This window comes from Arachis hypogaea, chromosome 17, assembly GCF_003086295.3.
Source record: "Arachis hypogaea cultivar Tifrunner chromosome 17, arahy.Tifrunner.gnm2.J5K5, whole genome shotgun sequence".
NCBI classification, from domain to species: Eukaryota; Viridiplantae; Streptophyta; class Magnoliopsida; order Fabales; family Fabaceae; genus Arachis; species Arachis hypogaea.
Genome location: NC_092052.1, coordinates 82,182,236 through 82,200,214, shown reverse-complemented (window position 1 = coordinate 82,200,214; position 17,979 = coordinate 82,182,236). Strand labels below are relative to the sequence as shown.

At 36.9% G+C, this 17,979-nt stretch overlaps 1 non-coding gene across 1 annotated transcript; it reads right to left on the bottom strand.

Moving 5' to 3' along the window:
• Positions 1-2,555: 2,555 nt before the first annotated feature.
• Positions 2,556-2,663, bottom strand: LOC112768763 (small nucleolar RNA R71). The gene has a single exon (XR_003186154.1). It is a non-coding gene; the product is annotated as a small nucleolar RNA R71 (small nucleolar RNA).
• Positions 2,664-17,979: the final 15,316 nt, after the last annotated feature.

Sequence of the window (17,979 nt, the reverse complement as noted above, 5' to 3'; positions counted from 1 at the left end):
ATCATCCATAACCATTTGAATCCGCCTGACTGTGATTTACAAGATGACCATAGCTTGCTTCATACTAACAATCTCCGTGGGATCGACCCTTACTCACGTAAGGTTTATTACTTGGACGACCCAGTGCACTTGCTGGTTAGTTGTGCGAAGTTGTGATAAAGAGTTGAGATTATAATTGTGCGTACCATGTTGATGGCGCCATTGATGATCATAATTTCGTGCACCAAGTTTTTGGCGCCGTTGGCGGGGATTGTTCGAGTTTGGACAACTGACGGTTCATCTTGTTGCTTAGATTAGGTACTTTTCCTTTTTATTTTTCGAAAAAAAAATTTCAAAAAATACAAAAAGATTTTCTATTTTGTTCTTCAGAGTTTTTAAGAATAAATTCTAGAGTTTCATGATGATTTATTGAAGTCTGGCTGGCTGAGAAGCCATGTCTAATCTTTTGGACCGAGGTTTCAACTTATCATCACAAGAGCTTGTTGATTTCTATCAATTTTGCTGTTGAAAGCAATGATCTGCTAAAGCTTGGCTGGCCATTGGCCATGTCTAGTGTTTTGGGCCGGAGCTTTCATTGAAAGCTTGGCTGGCTAGTAAGCCATGTCTAATTCCTGGACCGGAGTCTTAGACTAGCATTGCAATGATTCCTGGAATTCTTATTAAAAGTTTTGATTCTCTTTATTTTCTTCTCTATATAATTCTCGAAAATCACAAAAAAATTTATAAAACCATAAAAACCAAAAATATTTTATGTTTCTTGTTTGAGTCTAGTATTAATTTTTAAGTTTGGTGTCAATTGCATGTTTCTATTTTTCTTGCATTTTTCGAAAATTACATGCATGTGTCTTCATTTATCTTCAAGTTGTTCTTGATGATTTCCTTGCTCTGATCTTTAAATTCTCTTGTCTTGTGTGTTTTGTTGTTTTTCACATGCATTTTCATATTGTTATAGTCTTTAGTATACAAACTTCTAAGTTTGGTGTCTTGCATGCATTGTTTATTTGAATTTAGTTTTCATGTTTAGTTTCATTTTGATCATTTCTCATCATTAAAAATTCAAAATTTTTTTCAAAAATTGTGTCTTTTCAAGTCAATAATACAGAGAATTGAAGATTCAGAACATTCAGCAGAGGAATCAAACAGAAAAAGCTGGGCGTTCAAAACGCCCAATGAAGAAGGAAAACTGGCGTTTAAACGCCAGCCAGGGTACCTAGCTGGGCGTTTAACGCCAGCCAGGGCGTTTAACGCCCAAAAAGGTAGAGATTTGGGCGTTAAACGCCAGAATGGGCACCATTCTGGGCGTTTAACACCAGGATGACACTAGAGGGAAGATTTTGTTCACATTTTTTTCAAGTTTTCATTTTTTTTCAAAATCAAATCTTTTTCAAATCATATCTTTTCAATCATATCTCTTTCAAAATCAATTTCTTTCCATTTTATATTTATTTTTACCATTTTCAAAAATCTTTGCTTCAATTCAAGATTTACTTCAAAAATTTTCAAGTTGTTACTTGCCTATTAAGAAAGGATCAAATTTTAAATTTTAGAATCATATCTTTTAATTTCTTGATAGTCAAGTAATCAACTTTAATTTTAAAAAATTTCTTTTTCTAAATTGATTTTCAATCATATCTTTTCAAACATATCTTTTCAATCACATCTTTTTCAAAATAGTTTTCAATCATATCTTTTTCTAATTTCAAAATCTTTTTCAAAAATCACTTTATTTCTTTCCCAACTCTAATTTTCGAAAATCATTCTTCAATTTTTCAAAATTTCTTTTAATTATTTCAAAATCTTTTTAATTTATTTTCAAAAATTCTTCCCCTCTTCTCACATCCTTCTATTTAAGGACTAACACTCCTCCATTATCAATAATTCGAATTTTATCTCTCTTGATAAGTTCGAATTCTTCTACCTCCTCCTTCTATTCTACTTTTCCTCTGACACCTCAAGGAATCTCTATACTGTGACATAGAGGATTCCCTACTTTCTTGTTCTCTTCTCTTTATATGAGCAGGAACAAAGACAAAGGCATTCTTGTTGAGGCTGATCCTAAACCTGAAAGGACCTTAAAGCGAAAGCTAAGAGAAGCTAAGGCACAACTCTCTGTAGAGGAGCTAACAGAAATCTTCAAACTAGAAGAAGACATGGCAGCCGAAAACAACAACAATGCCAACAATGCAAGGAAGGTGCTGGGTGACTTTACTGCACCTACTCCCGACTTCTGTGGGAGAAGCATCTCTATCCCTGCCATTGGAGTAAACAACTTTGAGCTTAAGCCTCAATTAGTTTCTCTGATGCAACAGAATTGCAAGTTTCATGGACTTCCATTAGAAGATCCTCATCAGGTTTTAGCTTAATTCTTGTAAATCTGTGACACTGTCAAGACCAATGGGGTTGACCCTGAGGCCTATAGACTTATGCTATTCCCTTTTGCTGTAAGAGACAGAGCTATGATATGGTTGGATTCACAACCTAAGGAAAGCCTGAACTCTTGGGAAAAGCTAGTCAATGCCTTCTTGGCAAAGTTCTTTCCACCTCAAAAATTGAGTAAGCTTAGAGTGGAAGTCCAAACCTTCAGACAGAAGGAAGGTGAATCCCTCTATGAAGCTTGGGAGAGATACAAGCAATTGATCAGAAGGTGCCCTTCTGACATGCTTTCAGAATGGAGCATCATAGGTATCTTCTATGATGGTCTTTCTAAACTGTCCAAGATGTCATTGGACAGCTCTGCTGGAGGATCTCTTCATCTGAAGAAGACGCCTGCAGAAGCTCAGGAACTCATTGAAATGGTTGTAAATAACCAATTCATGTACACATCTGAGAGGAATCCTGTGAATAATGGGACAAGTCAGAAGAAAGGAGTTCTTGAGATTGATACTCTGAATGCCATATTGGCTCAGAACAAAATATTGACTCAGCAAGTCAATATGATTTCTCAAAGTCTGTCTGGAATGCAAGCTGCACCAGGCAGTACTAAGGACGCTTCATCTGAAGAAGAAGCCTATGATCCTGAGAACCCATCAATGGAAGAGGTGAATTACATGGCTGAACCCTATGGAAACACCTACAATCCTTCATGGAGAAACCATCCAAATCTCTCATGGAAGGACCAACAGAGGCCACAACAAGGCTTCAACAACAATAATGGTGGAAGAAACAGGTTTAGCAATGGCAAGCCTTTTCCATCATCTTCTCAGCAACAGACAGAGAATTCTAAGCAGAGCCACTCTGACTTAGCAACCATGGTCTCTGATCTGATTAAAACCACTCAAAGTTTCATGACTGAAACAAGGTCCTCCATTAGAAATTTGGAGGCACAAGTGGGTCAGCTGAGCAAGAAAGTTACTGAACTCCCTCCTAGTACTCTTCCAAGCAATACAGAAGAGAACCCAAAAGGAGAGTGCAAGGCCATAAACACAATCAACATGGCCGAATTTGGAGAGGAGGAAGAGGCAGTGATCGCCACTGAGGAAGACCTCAATGGACGTCCACTGGCCTCCAATGAGTTCCCTAATGAGGAGCCATGGGAATCTGAGGCTCACACTGAGACCATAGAGATTCCATTGGATTTACTTCTGCCATTCATGAGCTCTGATGAGTATTCTTCCTCTGAAGAGGATGAAGATGTCACTGAAGAGCAAGTTGCTAAGTACCTTGGAGCAATCATGAAGCTAAATGACAAGTTATTTGGTAATGAGACTTGGGAGGATGAACCCCATTTGCTCACCAAATTACTGGATGACTTGACTAGGCAGAGATTACCTCAAAAGAGACAGGATCCGAGGAAGTTCTCAATACCTTATACCATAGACACCATGACCTTTGAGAAGGCTCTGTGTGAACTAGGGTCAAGTGTAAACCTCATGCCTCTCTCTGTAATAGAGAAGCTAGGGATCCTTGAGGTACAAGCTGCAAGAATCTCGCTAGAGATGGCAGAAAATTCAAGAAAACAAGCTTATGGACTTGTAGAGGATGTCTTGGTAAAGGTTGGAGACCACTACATCCCTACTGATTTCATAGTCCTAGAGACTGGGAAGTGCATGGATGAATCCATCATCCTTGGCAGACCCTTCCTAGCCACAGCAAAGGCTGTGATTGATGTTGACAGAGGAGAATTGATCATTCAAGTGAATGAAGAATCCCTTGTGTTTAAGGCTCAAGGATATCCCTCTGTAACCATGGAGAGGAAGCATGAAGAGCTTCTCTCAAACAGAGTCAAACAGAGCCCCCACAGTCAAACCCTAAGTTTGGTGTTGGAAGGCCACAACCAAACTCCAAGTTTGGTGTTGAACCCCCACATTCAAACCCTAAGTTTGGTGTTGGGAGGTTCCAACATTGCTCTGAACATCTGTGAGGCTCCATGAGAGCCCACTGTCAAGCTACTGACATTAAAGAAGCGCTTGTTGGGAGGCAACCCAATGTTATATCTATCTATTTTCCATTGTTATTTTATGTTTTCTGTAGGTTGATGATCATGTGAAGTCACAAAAAACAATTGAAAAAGCAAAAACAGAATGAAAAATAGAGAAAAAAATAGCACACCCTGGAGGAAAAGCTTGCTGGCGTTTAAACGCCAGTAAGGGCAGCAAATGGGCGTTTAACACCCAGTCTGGCACCATTCTGGGCGTTTAACGCCAGAAAGGGGCACCAGACTGGTGTTTAACGCCAGGAATGGGCAAGGAGCTGGCGTTAAACGCCAGAAAAGGGCAGCAGCCCGGTGTTTAACGCTAGAATTGGCAGAAAGGGCATTTTTGCACGCCACTCGGTGCAGGGATGAGCTATCCTTGATACCTCAGGATCTGTGGACCCCACAGGATCCCCACCTACCCCACCACTCTCTCTCTTCTTCACCCATTTACCAATCACCTCAAGACCTCTTCCCCAAAAACCCCTCACCTATCAAATCCCACCATTCTCTTCACCACTCACATCCATCCTTCATAAAACCCCACCTACCTCACCATCCAAATTCAAACCACTTACCCTCCCAAACCCACCCATACTAGCCAAACCCTACACCCCTCTCAACTCCTATATAAACCCATCTTTACTCCTTCATTTTCACACAACCTCAACACCACTTCTCCCCCTTGGCCGAACCACAAAGCCTCCTCCATCTCCTCCATTTTTCTTCTTCTTCTACTCTTCTCTTTCTTCTTTTGCTCGAGGACGAGCAAACCTTCTAAGTTTGGTGTGGTAAAAGCGTTGCTTTTTGTTTTTCCATAACCATTTATGGCACCTAAGGCCGGAGAAACCTCTAGAAAGAGGAAAGGGAAGGCAAAAGCTTCCACCTCCGAGTCATGGGAGATGGAGAGATTCCCCTCAAGGGTGCATCAAGACCACTTCTATGAAGTTGTGGCTAAGAAGAAAGTGACCTGAGGTCCCTTTCAAGAGGGAAGCCGGTTCAACTAAAAAGGCATGACCTCAAGCCCATCACTAAGAAAAGGATGGAGCAAACAAGAGATCCCACTCATGGACATGAGCATCAGGAAATTCCTCATCATGAAATCCCTGAGATGCCTCAAGGGATGCACTTTCCCCCAAAAAACTATTGGGAGCAAATCAACACCTCCCTAGGAGAATTGAGTTCCAACATGGGACAACTAAGGATGGAGCACCAAGAACATTCCATCCTCCTCCATGAAATTAGAGAAGATCAAAGAATCATGAGAGAGGAGCAACAAAGGCAAGGAAGAGACATTGAGGAGCTCAAGAACTCCATAAGATCTTCAAGAGGAAGAACAAGCCGCCATCACTAAGGTGGACCCGTTCTTTAATCTCCTTGTTCTTTACTTTCCTGTTTTTCGAATTTTTTATGCTTATTTTTATCTATGTTTGTGTCTTATGATCATTAGTGTCTTAGTGTCTATGCCTTAAAGCTATGAGTGTCCTATGAATCCATCACTTTCCTTAAATGAAAAATATTTTTAATTGAAAAAGAAAAAGAAGTGCATGAATTTCAAATTTTAAAACAGTTTAATTATCTTGATGTGGTGGCAATGCTATTAATTTTCTGAATGAATGCTTGAACAGTGCATATTTTTGAATTTGATTGTTTATGAATGTTAAAATTGTTGGCTCTTGAAAGAATGAAAGGAAAAGGAGAAATGTTATCTGATGATCTAAAAAATCATAAAATTGATTCTTGAAGCAAGAAAAAGTAGTGAAAAGCTTGCAGAAAAAAAGATATATGCGAAAAAAAAAGAAAGAGAAAGAAAAAGAAATAGCAAGCAGAAAAAGCCAATATCCCTTAAAACCAAAAGGCAAGGGTGATAAAAAGGATCCAAGGCTTTGAGCATCAGTGGATAGGAGGGCCCACAGGAATAAAATCTTGGCCTAAGCGGCTAAACCAAGCTGTCCCTAACCATGTGCTTGTGGAGTGAAGGTGTCAAGTGAAAACTTGAGACTGAGCGGTTAAAGTCGAGGTCCAAAGCAAAAAAGAAGAGTGTGCTTAAGAACCCTGGACACCTCTAATTGGGGACTCTAGCAAAGCTGAGTCACAATCTAAAAAGGTTCACCCAGTTATGTGTCTGTGGCATTTATGTATCCGGTGGTAATACTGGAAAACAAAGTGCTTAGGGCCACGGCCAAGACTCATAAAGTAGCTGTGTTCAAGAATCAACATACTTAACTAGGAGAGCCAGTAACACTATCTGGATTCTGAGTTCCTATAGATGCCAATCATTCTGAACTTCAAAGGATAAAGTGAGATGCCAAAACTGTTCAGAAGCAAAAAGCTAAAAGCCCCGCTCATCTAATTAATACTGATCTTCATAGATGTTTTTGGAATTCATTGTATATTCGCTTCTTTTTATCCTATTTTATTTTCAGTTGCTTGGGGACAAGCAACAATTTAAGTTTGGTGTTGTGATCAGCGGATAATTTATACGCTTTTTGGCATTGTTTTTAGTATGTTTTTAGCATGTTTTAGTTAGTTTTTATTATATTTTTATTAGTTTTTATTTAAAATTCACTTTTCTGGACTTTACTATGAGTTTGTGTGTTTTTCTGTGATTTCAGGTATTTTCTGGCTGAAATTGAGGGACCTGAGCAAAAATCTGATTCAGAGGCTGAAAACGACTGCAGATGCTGTTGGATTCTGACCTCTCTGCACTCGAAGTGGATTTTCTGGAGCTACAGAAGCCCAATTGGCGCGCTCTTAATTGCGTTGGAAAGTAGACATCCAGGGCTTTCCAGCAATATATAATAGTCCATACTTTGACCAAGATTTGATGGCCCAAACCGGCGTTCAAAGTCAGCATCAGAATTCCCAGCGTTAAACGCCGGAACTGGCACCAAAGTGGGAGTTAAAGGCCCAAACTGGCACAAAAGCTGGCGTTTAACTCCAGGAAAAGTCTCTACACGAAAATTCTTCAATGCTCAGCCCAAGCACACACCAAGTGGGCCCGGAAGTGGATATTTATGTCATTTACTCATTTTTGTAAACCCTAAGCTACTAGTTCTCTATAAATAGGACCTTTTGCTATTGTAAAAGGGAGGCTAATATTTGAGTAGTTCTATGTTACCTTAGATCACGTTTTGGGGCTGGCCTCATGGCCATGCCTAGACTATGTTCTTATGTATTTTCAACGGTGGAGTTTCTACACACCATGGAAAGGAGTAAGAAGGATTGGATGAAGACAGTAGGAAAGCAGAGAGACGGAAGGGACAAAGCATCTTCATACGCTTATCTGAAATTCTCACCAATGAATTACATAAGTATCTCTATCTTTATTTTATGTTTTATTTATCTTTTAATCATTCATCATCCATAACCATTTGAATCTGCCTGACTGAGATTTACAAGATGACCATAGCTTGCTTCATACCAACAATCTCCGTGGGATCGACCCTTACTCACGTAAGGTTTATTACTTGGATGACCCAGTGCACTTGCTGGTTAGTTGTGTGAAGTTGTGATAAAGAGTTGAGATTACAATTGTGCGTACCATGTTGATGGCACCATTGATGATCACAACTTCGTGCACCATTCACTATACTAGCATGTGCAGCTGGTGTTCCACACGATGCGGATGATGTAAAGAGTAAAATCCCCTTGGCAGATAAACTGGTTCCCCATGGAAAGTGGATCATGCCACAACTTCCACCGAAGAGCCTTAATGACGGGCCGTCTTCGGAGGCCCCACCTTCATCAACACCCCATGCACAACCAACATCCAACAACCAGTTGCTCCTTGAGATCCTAAAGAAGATAGACTGGCAAGGCCGGCGGATTGAGTAATTTAAATGCCGTTACAACTACTTGAAGGAGCTCATTAGTTCTACTCACCCACCTCTGAAGGAACCTGTCACCTCGGACTCTACTTCCATTAATGGCGATGCGAGCGATCAAGCTATGGACACGAAGGCGCCCCTGTCCCCACATCATTTGGCCATTGGAAGTGGCGACCCTGGGCACACCTTGTGGATCACTGGCGGCACGGAGGACCGTGCCAAGCATTAAGTGTGGGGAGGTCGGTAACTGACTACCGAATGAAACAAATTTCTCTCAACACTAATATTTTAATTTTTCTTTGTTAGATAGGATAACTTGCATGATAGTTAGTTGCTTGCATTTAGGTACTACTTGGTTGAAGTGATCATTTCTTTTTCAAGACACTGCTCTACAGTATTTCACTAAATTGTTCTCATATTTTGTTGTACTTGCCTGAAGAAATTTAATTTGGAACATGGTTTTAGAGCTCGAACACACAAAACGGTGAGATTTTGAACCTAATTGATTGGTTGCATCAATCAACCAATGCTTTTTTTTTTGTGTGTGTTGTTCTCTCTAAAATTGTGATCTTTGTCTTGCTTGATTCTATATTTCCAATGTTTGATGTATGCATATACTTATATGATTGAGGCCTTGATTCACTTAGCTCACATACCCATATGGCCTTACCCTCTCATTCCCCTTGCAAACCAATATTGAGCCATTTTACCCCGTTTATTCTTTATTTTAGCACATCATTAGCTCGAAGCGGAAAAGAATAGATGTCCTTAATTTGAATCCTTGATTAGCTTAGACTAGTGAGGTGTACATGAATTAAGTGTGGAGAAATTGAATTGGGGAATATATGTTTAGGAAATTGGGTGTTTTTATATTCTTATATGAAAATGTGAAAACAGTTGGGCACTTGTTCATGCATCTAACACTCCAATCATATGCACTACCTCCTTTATGCATATAAAAAAAAAGAAAAAAAACCAGAAAAAAAGAGGAGGAAGCAATAAAAAGGGGACAAAATTTCCCAAGTGAAATAATTAAATTAATGTATATGATTTGTATTCAAAAGACATCAAGGTGCATGAATTTGTGGAAACATAATTAATGGGTGGCTAGGCTTTGCATTGTGATAACATGGAATATCTTAAGTTAAGTGGGAAGTTTAGGTTAATCAAGGATTGAGATTTTAGTCCACTTAACCAAATACATTCCTACCTTGACCCTAACCCTATTACAATCCTTGAAAAGACCTCTTGATAGGATTTGTGCATTAAATTGTGTTGATTGGTAGAAGAAAAAAAGCCTTAGAAAGCAAGATTAGTAGAGAGCCGAGAAAATCAACCCTCAAACACTTGAGTGATTAGAGTTTATACACTTCTAGCGAGGGTTCGATGCTCGACTCTTTGTTCCCAGCTTTCATGAGCTTTCTTCTTGCAAGTTTACTTGTACTTTATTTTGAGATTTAAATTAATGGAGTCCAGTTATGTTTGATCATGAAGAATTTGTTTGCTTTAAACCAAGTAGGTAGAAGTAGTTTAGCATGTAGTTGCATTCATATAGATAAGTTGCATTGCATAAGTCTCACTTTTCACCCCTTCACTCTTGTGGTTCCCTTGAGCTTAGCATGAGGACATGCTAATGTTTAAGTGTGGGGAGATTTGATAAACCACTATTTTATGATATATTTTGGGACTGAATTGAGTGGGTTTTGTCAATTATTCTCACACCTACTCATGTAAATTGCTTGTTTTTCATTTCCTTCCTAATCATATGCTATGATTGAAAACATGCTTCCTAGGCCTTAAAAGTGTTGAATCTTAATTCTCCTTGTTACCATTCGATGCCGTGATGTGTTTGTGAAGTGTTTTCAGGTTTAGAGGGTATGAATGGCTTAAAGGATGAAGATGAGGCATGTCAAAGTGGAAGGAACACAAGAAACTAAAGAGCTGAGAAGCGAGGAGCGACACGCATGCAAGGCTGACGCGTGCACGTGATTTGGAGCGTCTTACAGTGACGCGTACGCGTGACAGAGCGTCACGTGCTGCATTTAACAGAACTCGCTAAGGGCAATTTCTAGGCTGCTTTGGACCCAATTTCAAGCCCGAAAACACAGACTAGTGGCAGGGGTGGAGCTGAGACTGGACACACATCAATTTTCACTTATTTTAGTTTTAGTTTTGAATTATAGCGAGAGAAACACTTACTTTTCTCTAGGGTTTTAATTTCTTAGTTTTGCTTTTGAATTGGATTCGAGAGAGCTGTTGCTGCCTTCAATTGGAGTCATTGTTCTTTCAATTTTCTTCTCTATTACTTCAATTTCTCTTTTCTATTTAATTGCTTTAAACTTATGTTTGGATCTTGTTATTTGAATTTTTATTAACGCATTGAAGTATTTTTATATTTATTCTTATTTTTGTTTGGTTCGTGTTAATTATTGTTCATGTCAATTTTAATTTAATTAATTTCTCAAAATTACCATGTCTTTTATTTACTCCCGTTATATGTTATTGAAAATGGCATTCATGTTAATGACTTAAAGCTCTCAACTTGGCTTAGGGGTTGATTAATTGGGATCCCTTGAGTTGTGATACTCAAGTAGTGATTTGTAATTGGGAGTTGCTGGCTAACTCAATTTTCACGAACTCTAGTCCTTCCTTATGAAGTGACTAGGACTTGTGAATCAGAGTTAGTACAACCACTTGTCTTTCCTTAATGTGTCAGAGGATAACTAAGTGGAAGCAATGAACATTTACTATCATACTTGGAAAAGACAACAAGGACAGAAACTCCAATTAATCTCCCCTAACCAAGGCTTTTATTTTAAATACATAACACCTCTTGTTATTATTCATTTCTTTAATTCCTAGCCACTTATTTTCTGTTCACAATTTCAAAAACATTCAGGAAATTCCTAACTAATAATTTGCATCTTGTGTCAACTCTTTGGGAAACGACCCGGGGTTCTACTCCCGGTTATTTATTTTTAATTGTGACATACATTCTAAATTGATAGTGGAAATTTCGTCGGTTAAGACTGTGCTTGCAACGCTATTTTAGAAAATACTTTTTAAAAATTTTAACCGGTATTTTTCCTCCCATCAGTGAGCACCACTTTCTTGGTCAAGTTGCTCCTTTCATTTTTCATGCTTATTTTGTGCTTTTTACTTCCATTTTCTACAAATTAAACCAAATCAAAGAATTGAACGTAATCTATGATTTAAGCACAAAAGTATTCAATAATTAAGAATGATTAATTAAATTCTTTCGTAAAAAAGCATAGAAAAACATAACACGATGCGCAATCATCACAACACCAAACTTAAACTTTGCTTGTTCTCAAGAAAATAAAGAATCATGCAGTAAATTTTGACAAACCAAGGTGACAAGAGTAGCAATTTTCATGTTCATGGTTTGCTAGTTTCTTAAGCATGCTACAATCACAAAAGAGATTCAAATGATTGATGCTTCTATCTAGCTCATTTTATGAAATCTTTTCCTTATGTTCCTTCCTTGAAATAAGCTTTTCATTGTATTCTTTGCTTAGCTTCTTGGGTGCTTTGCACCATTTGTTGAAAGCTATAATTCTAAATGCTTTGTTTTCAAGTATTACCACTTGATACATAAGCACCACAAGCATTTAATTAGAGGACTCTTTTAGCTCAGTTGTTTCTTTTCTTTACTCTCTAATCATTGATGCTCAGAGCCTTAAGCTTTGAGGGAGTGCTTTTGCACTTGAGCCTAGCCTTGACTCTAAGTGTTTTGTTTTTAAGTTTTTTGCTTGATACATAAACACCACAAGTACTTTAAAAATGAATTGTCATTGGTACTCAGAGCCTTTTAGCTTTCTCATGCTTTTCCTTTTTCATTCTTGATCATTAAATGATTTGCTTCTTCAAGGTTTTCATGATTTCAAAAAAATTTCATAAAATGTCCTAGATGAAATCTTCAATTAAACAAATTCCAATGCAATTGAGCAACAAATAAATCATGCTAGCCTCCCAATATATGCTCATGCTAACTTCTTCTTTAATTACCTTGTTTGTTTATGATCATGATGCTTAATTGCTTTGAACTCACAAAATTCAAGATGGTAGTCATAATGTCACAGCAACATGTTACAATTCAAGAATCAAGCTATGCTTATTCACAACACACATGCATATACAAGCAATAGAAGACAATCATGCAATTGAAAATACTGGAAACAAATAAGAGGAAAAGGAACTTTACCACCTTGTAGTTCATCTTCATTGTTGTTGTCACTTTCCTGCTATTCTTCCTCTTTCCACACCAACTTAGAATGATTGCTTGTCCTCAATCAACAATTAATACAGTAGTGATGAGGTTTATGATGGGTCATGAATGTCTTAAACAATGAAATTTGAGTAATGCATGTGGTTAGGGAAGCACAATTTAAGATACAATAAGGGCACAAGAAGGAAACAAAGGAGATGTGATTGCATGAATAAGTGGGGTGTACATGATACTCTGCATTAAAGATTTGTGGCACACCAAAATTAGTGTGACACTTTCAATTGGAATTGATGCAAGTATCCAGTAAAGATTGGAAACAAATTGCTGCAAGGCAACACCAAAACTTATCTTATGCAATCTCATCTCAATTTATTTGAAAGAAAATTAAGTAAAATAAATCGTTGTGTGTCAATAACACAATCACCAAGAGCAAGAGATGTCACGAATAAAGGCTTCTTGGTGAAGCATTAACACAAACAGTTAAGGAGCAATGGGAAATAAAGAACAAAGGCAATTTAAATGAACAAGACAAAATAAAAATGTCTAATCCAGGTAACCAACCACCGGTAGTTTGTTAATCACAATTAATCCCTGACAACGGCGCCAAAAACTTGATACATAAAAAATGAATTTACGTAATAACTACCGGAAAGTATACCGGGTCGTATCAAGTAATAAAACTCATAAGAGTGAGGTTGATCCCACGAGGATTAAAGGATTAAGCAATCAATAGTTAGTTGATTATTCTAGTTAGACAAGCATAATTGAGTGAAGAGTAACAAGAAATGTAAATGACTAGAAATTAAAAGAAAGCAATAAAGTGCAAGGAAAGTAAATGATATAAACATAAAGTGTAGGAAAATAAAGTGCTGGAAAGTAAATTGCAAGGAATGAAAAGTACAAGAAAGTAGATGCAAGAAAGTAAGGTGCAAGAAAGTAAAAGACGGAAGATAAAGATAGAAAACATAAGGGATTCGAGATGTTGATTCCTCTTGAATCAATGTGTCTCACTCCTTCTCAATCATGTAATATAGATCTATGGCGGATTATGAGTAATTAAACCCCAATCTCTCGGTGATTTAATTTCTCCTCACATAATCAATTGCTAATCTCTTGATCTAATTGCTCATGAGAAGAGGTGAAGTTCAATTTCTAATCCAAAGGCCACACAACCCTCAAGATCTCAACTCAAAGAGGTTATATATCATGTACCAACTAAGAGTGTATTGATAAAGAGGATTATGAGACAAGAGCCTCAAACTAAATTCCATGATCTCTCTCTCGAGGCTCACATGTAATTCACCAAAAATGAAGCACATAGACTCTTTCTTAGATAAACAAACATGATTTCTAATCTCATACTACATAATTCCAAAGACCCCAATATTAGAGAGGTTACATGTCACAATACCAACTCTAAGTCAAGATCAACTTCATTATGCGAAGAGAGTTCAAATTGAATTCTATGATCCCTTTCTCAAGGCTCACATAGAATTCTAATAGATCCAAATGGATCTTTGAAGAATGGAACTCTCTTCTATGTATAAAGATTGAATTAAAAAGAGAAGAAGAAATAAACACCAATTCAATTAAAATTGAAACAGAGCTCCTTTCCCAATACTACTCCTCTGCATGATCATAAATTGCCATATGACGTCCCACTGGTACTTTATCAAGTAGCCACACAACAGGAGTCTCGTACACAGGATTTAGGCTAAAGTACGCATACGAACAGGGTGCAGATGTTGGGTGGTCTCACAGTATATACATATAAACAGAGAACGAGATTCACCCTAGACTCAGAAGACTACCTAGAGTGGAATCCTTTTTGCGAACGATCATTAGTGAACTACAGAAGGGTACTCATGCTTCCATTTGAAGGGGGAAGGGAGAGAGAATGGGTAAGAACTGGGGAGTTCTTAGTAGGGACGGGGGTTATTAGTTAAGTTCATTAATTTCATGTTGTTTAGCAGGTAAATAGCAGAATACAGAAAGTAGTAAATAGAAGATACAGATAAATAGAGATGATAGAAAAAACAGATAGCATAACACAAATAGTAGAATACATGAAAATAACATAAACACAGGGAATAGAATACAAACATGGAAAGCATACATTCATACAACAATCATAACAGAGGAAATAAACAACAAAGTATGATGCATGTCTTCCCCTAGTGCAGGTAATGAGCTCATTTGTCGGTTTCTACCCGCTCCTAACGTAACCCGAATCAGCTAAAACGGGTATGGTTTTCTAGTCAGCATAGGTACAATTCTCACTAATTGATGTATGCGTCATATCCTCTGTAAGCAAACTCTGCCTTACAGGTGGCGGCATGCCAGTCGTGTATGAAATAATATCCTCTGCAAGTGATCCCAGGTTATCAATTGCAGGTATAGCTCTCAATAGCTGTGTAGCACTGGAAAATGTTCTGTGGTCGTACCACTATTTATCTGACTGCCTCAATGCAGCATATGAACAAACAAATAACTCTGGAGTTGCCTTAATACAACAAATGAACAAACAAGCATCTCTTGGGCTGCTTCAACAAGTCCTCTGCTTTTTATCATACTACTCTTTTCTCTTTGTCTCTTTACTCTGCTCTGATTTCTCTATTTAACGTATGTATTTAAAGCTTATGTAAATTTCGGTATGAATAGTTAGCCTGTCCCAAGTATAGTTTCATTAAGTCTATACTGAAATAGTTTAACTTTTCATATAGTACCTAACCCTAGTCGCAACTCAAGGACTAACTATGTTGCTCTAGTTCGTTCACTAATCTCTGTCTGTTTTTCTGTCATTAAAACATTACATAATTTTCTTTGGTTTTTATCTTTTCTTTAACTTTTTATCTTTCCTTTATCTTTGCCTCACTAAAATGTTATTACCACTCCCTAAGTGTTTTATGAAGGTAATTATGAGATTCTGGGCTTAAAGTTGTCTTTCTAAAGCTTTTACAGAAAACTGCCTTTTTCGCATTATTTTATTATTTTTATTAAAATATTATTTTTAATTAAATATTATTATTTTATATTTTATTATTATTTATTATTTTATTATTAAATTTTCGAAAATTATCTTACCTTTAACTTTTAACTTTAAAATTCACTTTTTACCACCCGTAACTTTTAATATTTCTACTTTAACCACCCTAACTTTTAAAAATTACAAAATAACCTCTCAAACACCAAAAGAATTATTTCCTTGCCCTTTCATGGATAAAAAAGGTGTTGTTCATTGTTCTTCACCACACTCAAAGTGTTCTTCGTGTTCTTGGTAAATTTTTCAGATTCTTTCTTTGTTTTTACCCGTTTTTCAATCTTTTTACTAACCGATTTTTTACCAAAATTCAAAATAAAATTGCAGCCACCAAAGCCACTTATTTCCTGCTTTATTTTAACACAAATTGAACCCCCAATTTAAGGGTTAGGGTTTTGTTTTCCAGCAGACATGAAGAACACAAATTCAAAGTTGAATATCATCAAATTTCATTAAATTTTCACCAAAATTTCAACAAGAATCACTCATATAAAGCATCAATTTCATGCATAACCAAATCATATCATAATCACACAACTCAAGCACAATCAATCAAGATTAATTTTACCATACCCTACCTTGATTTGCTGCTCCAAATCCGGTTATGATTTTAAGCATTCTTTTTGCACTTTTTTCTCCTAAAACACATCAAGAACAACTTTGAATCCATAAAACCTCAACTGACCAAACCTTAATCAACATGTCAGGAAGGGATTCCTCACCTTAAACGTGCTAGAAATTGAAGATTCTTGGCTCACAAGTCAAGCTAAGCAAGAACAACAAGAAAACACATGTTTTAAGCATGCTTCCTTGAAAACCAAATTCAAAGGGGAAAGGGACAGCCATCTAACCTTATTTCCAGCCTTGATAAGTTACATGGTTTTGTAGAGGAAGAAGAGAGGATCATTTTGGTGAAATCAGAGTTTTGATTTGAGTTTTAGTTCAGAAGAAATCAAGCTTTGAAGATTAAGAACCAAGAACTTTTCTCTCCTTTTTCTCTTGATGATTTTCTGCCACAATGAGCAAATGAGGCAGCCTTGGGGGTCTTGGGGGTGTAGGGTGTGTTGTTATTAGTTGGCTTGGAGGTGGATTAAAATAATACTAAAATATCTCTGGTTTATAACTACAAAAATTAGATGTATCGGAACACTTCTAAAAACATCTCTAAAAATTCTTTTTTGAGTTACTAGCATAAATAAGACTAGTAACATATTTAATATGATAATATAACATGTATGATGAGGCCTTAGCATTGCTAAAGTCATCAGAGAGTGTTGGTGCTAAGCTGCACCAGTAAACTGTGAACCCGGTTAAACTGATTTCCTGTCTTTAACTAAACCAGACCAAGTAACCTTACAATATCATTCACAAAACTTCTAATACTAATATAATGATAATATTATACTATTATCTCTCTTCTCTCATGAATCGAGTCCGGTTCATCAAACAGAGACTATTTACAAAAACTAGAATCCAAACTCCTAACTGATACAGTTCAAAAAATAGGTTCTTCGTGATTCGTTATCGAGCTTGCCCCAAAAGAGGTTCTAGCTTAAGGATGACATAATGACAATGAGGATTGAGATGCTTGATGGTACAGCAGAGGTATTCCCTTTACTGATCTTCCGGAGAAATCCGTGCCTTCAGAAAAGATCTCACGTACTCGAAAAATCGGGTTGTTTCACACAATTTCCTCTACAAAAATCCATTTTCACCAAACTTTATATCAATTTAAAGATATTTGAATGAAATTTAATTTAAGACAAATTTCAACTAATTTCAAAAATTGAGGCTCAAGTTATGATCCGTCAAAGTTCACCAAAAACTAGTTTTTACTAAAAATTAACTAGGTTGTCAAACTTCCAAAATTCACAACCAAACCAAATCAAAGCCTACTCAATCATCATAAAACACTCCCACCATAAATCATTTCCATATATTCCACACCTAATTCATTCAACCATTACACCATAAATCACTACAAATCCATAATTTTCAATTCAATCATTAATTAACACTCATAATCGTTATTCACAATTCTCACCACTCCATTTCTAAAATCACTAACACTATCTTTACAATATTACATCATTATACTCATCAATATCCATCATCACACAAAATAATCATCAACACTCATCATCATCATAATCATATATTGCACATTCCAATATTCTATATACTCCTCTTCATCATACAACATAATCTCATATATGATTAAGCATACACCAACATCATTCAATGCTACCTTATGGTCCACTAGCCTAAGTGTCCATAAACAGTACATATTACATAAAGAAAACCGAAACTATACCTTGGCTGATTCCTAAAATGCACTAAACACCAAAATACCCATGAAAACCAACCCCAACAAATACCAAAACTCAATCTAACATCATACAACATACCAACATCAAGCTTAGGGTTCACAAAAACAACTAAATACAAG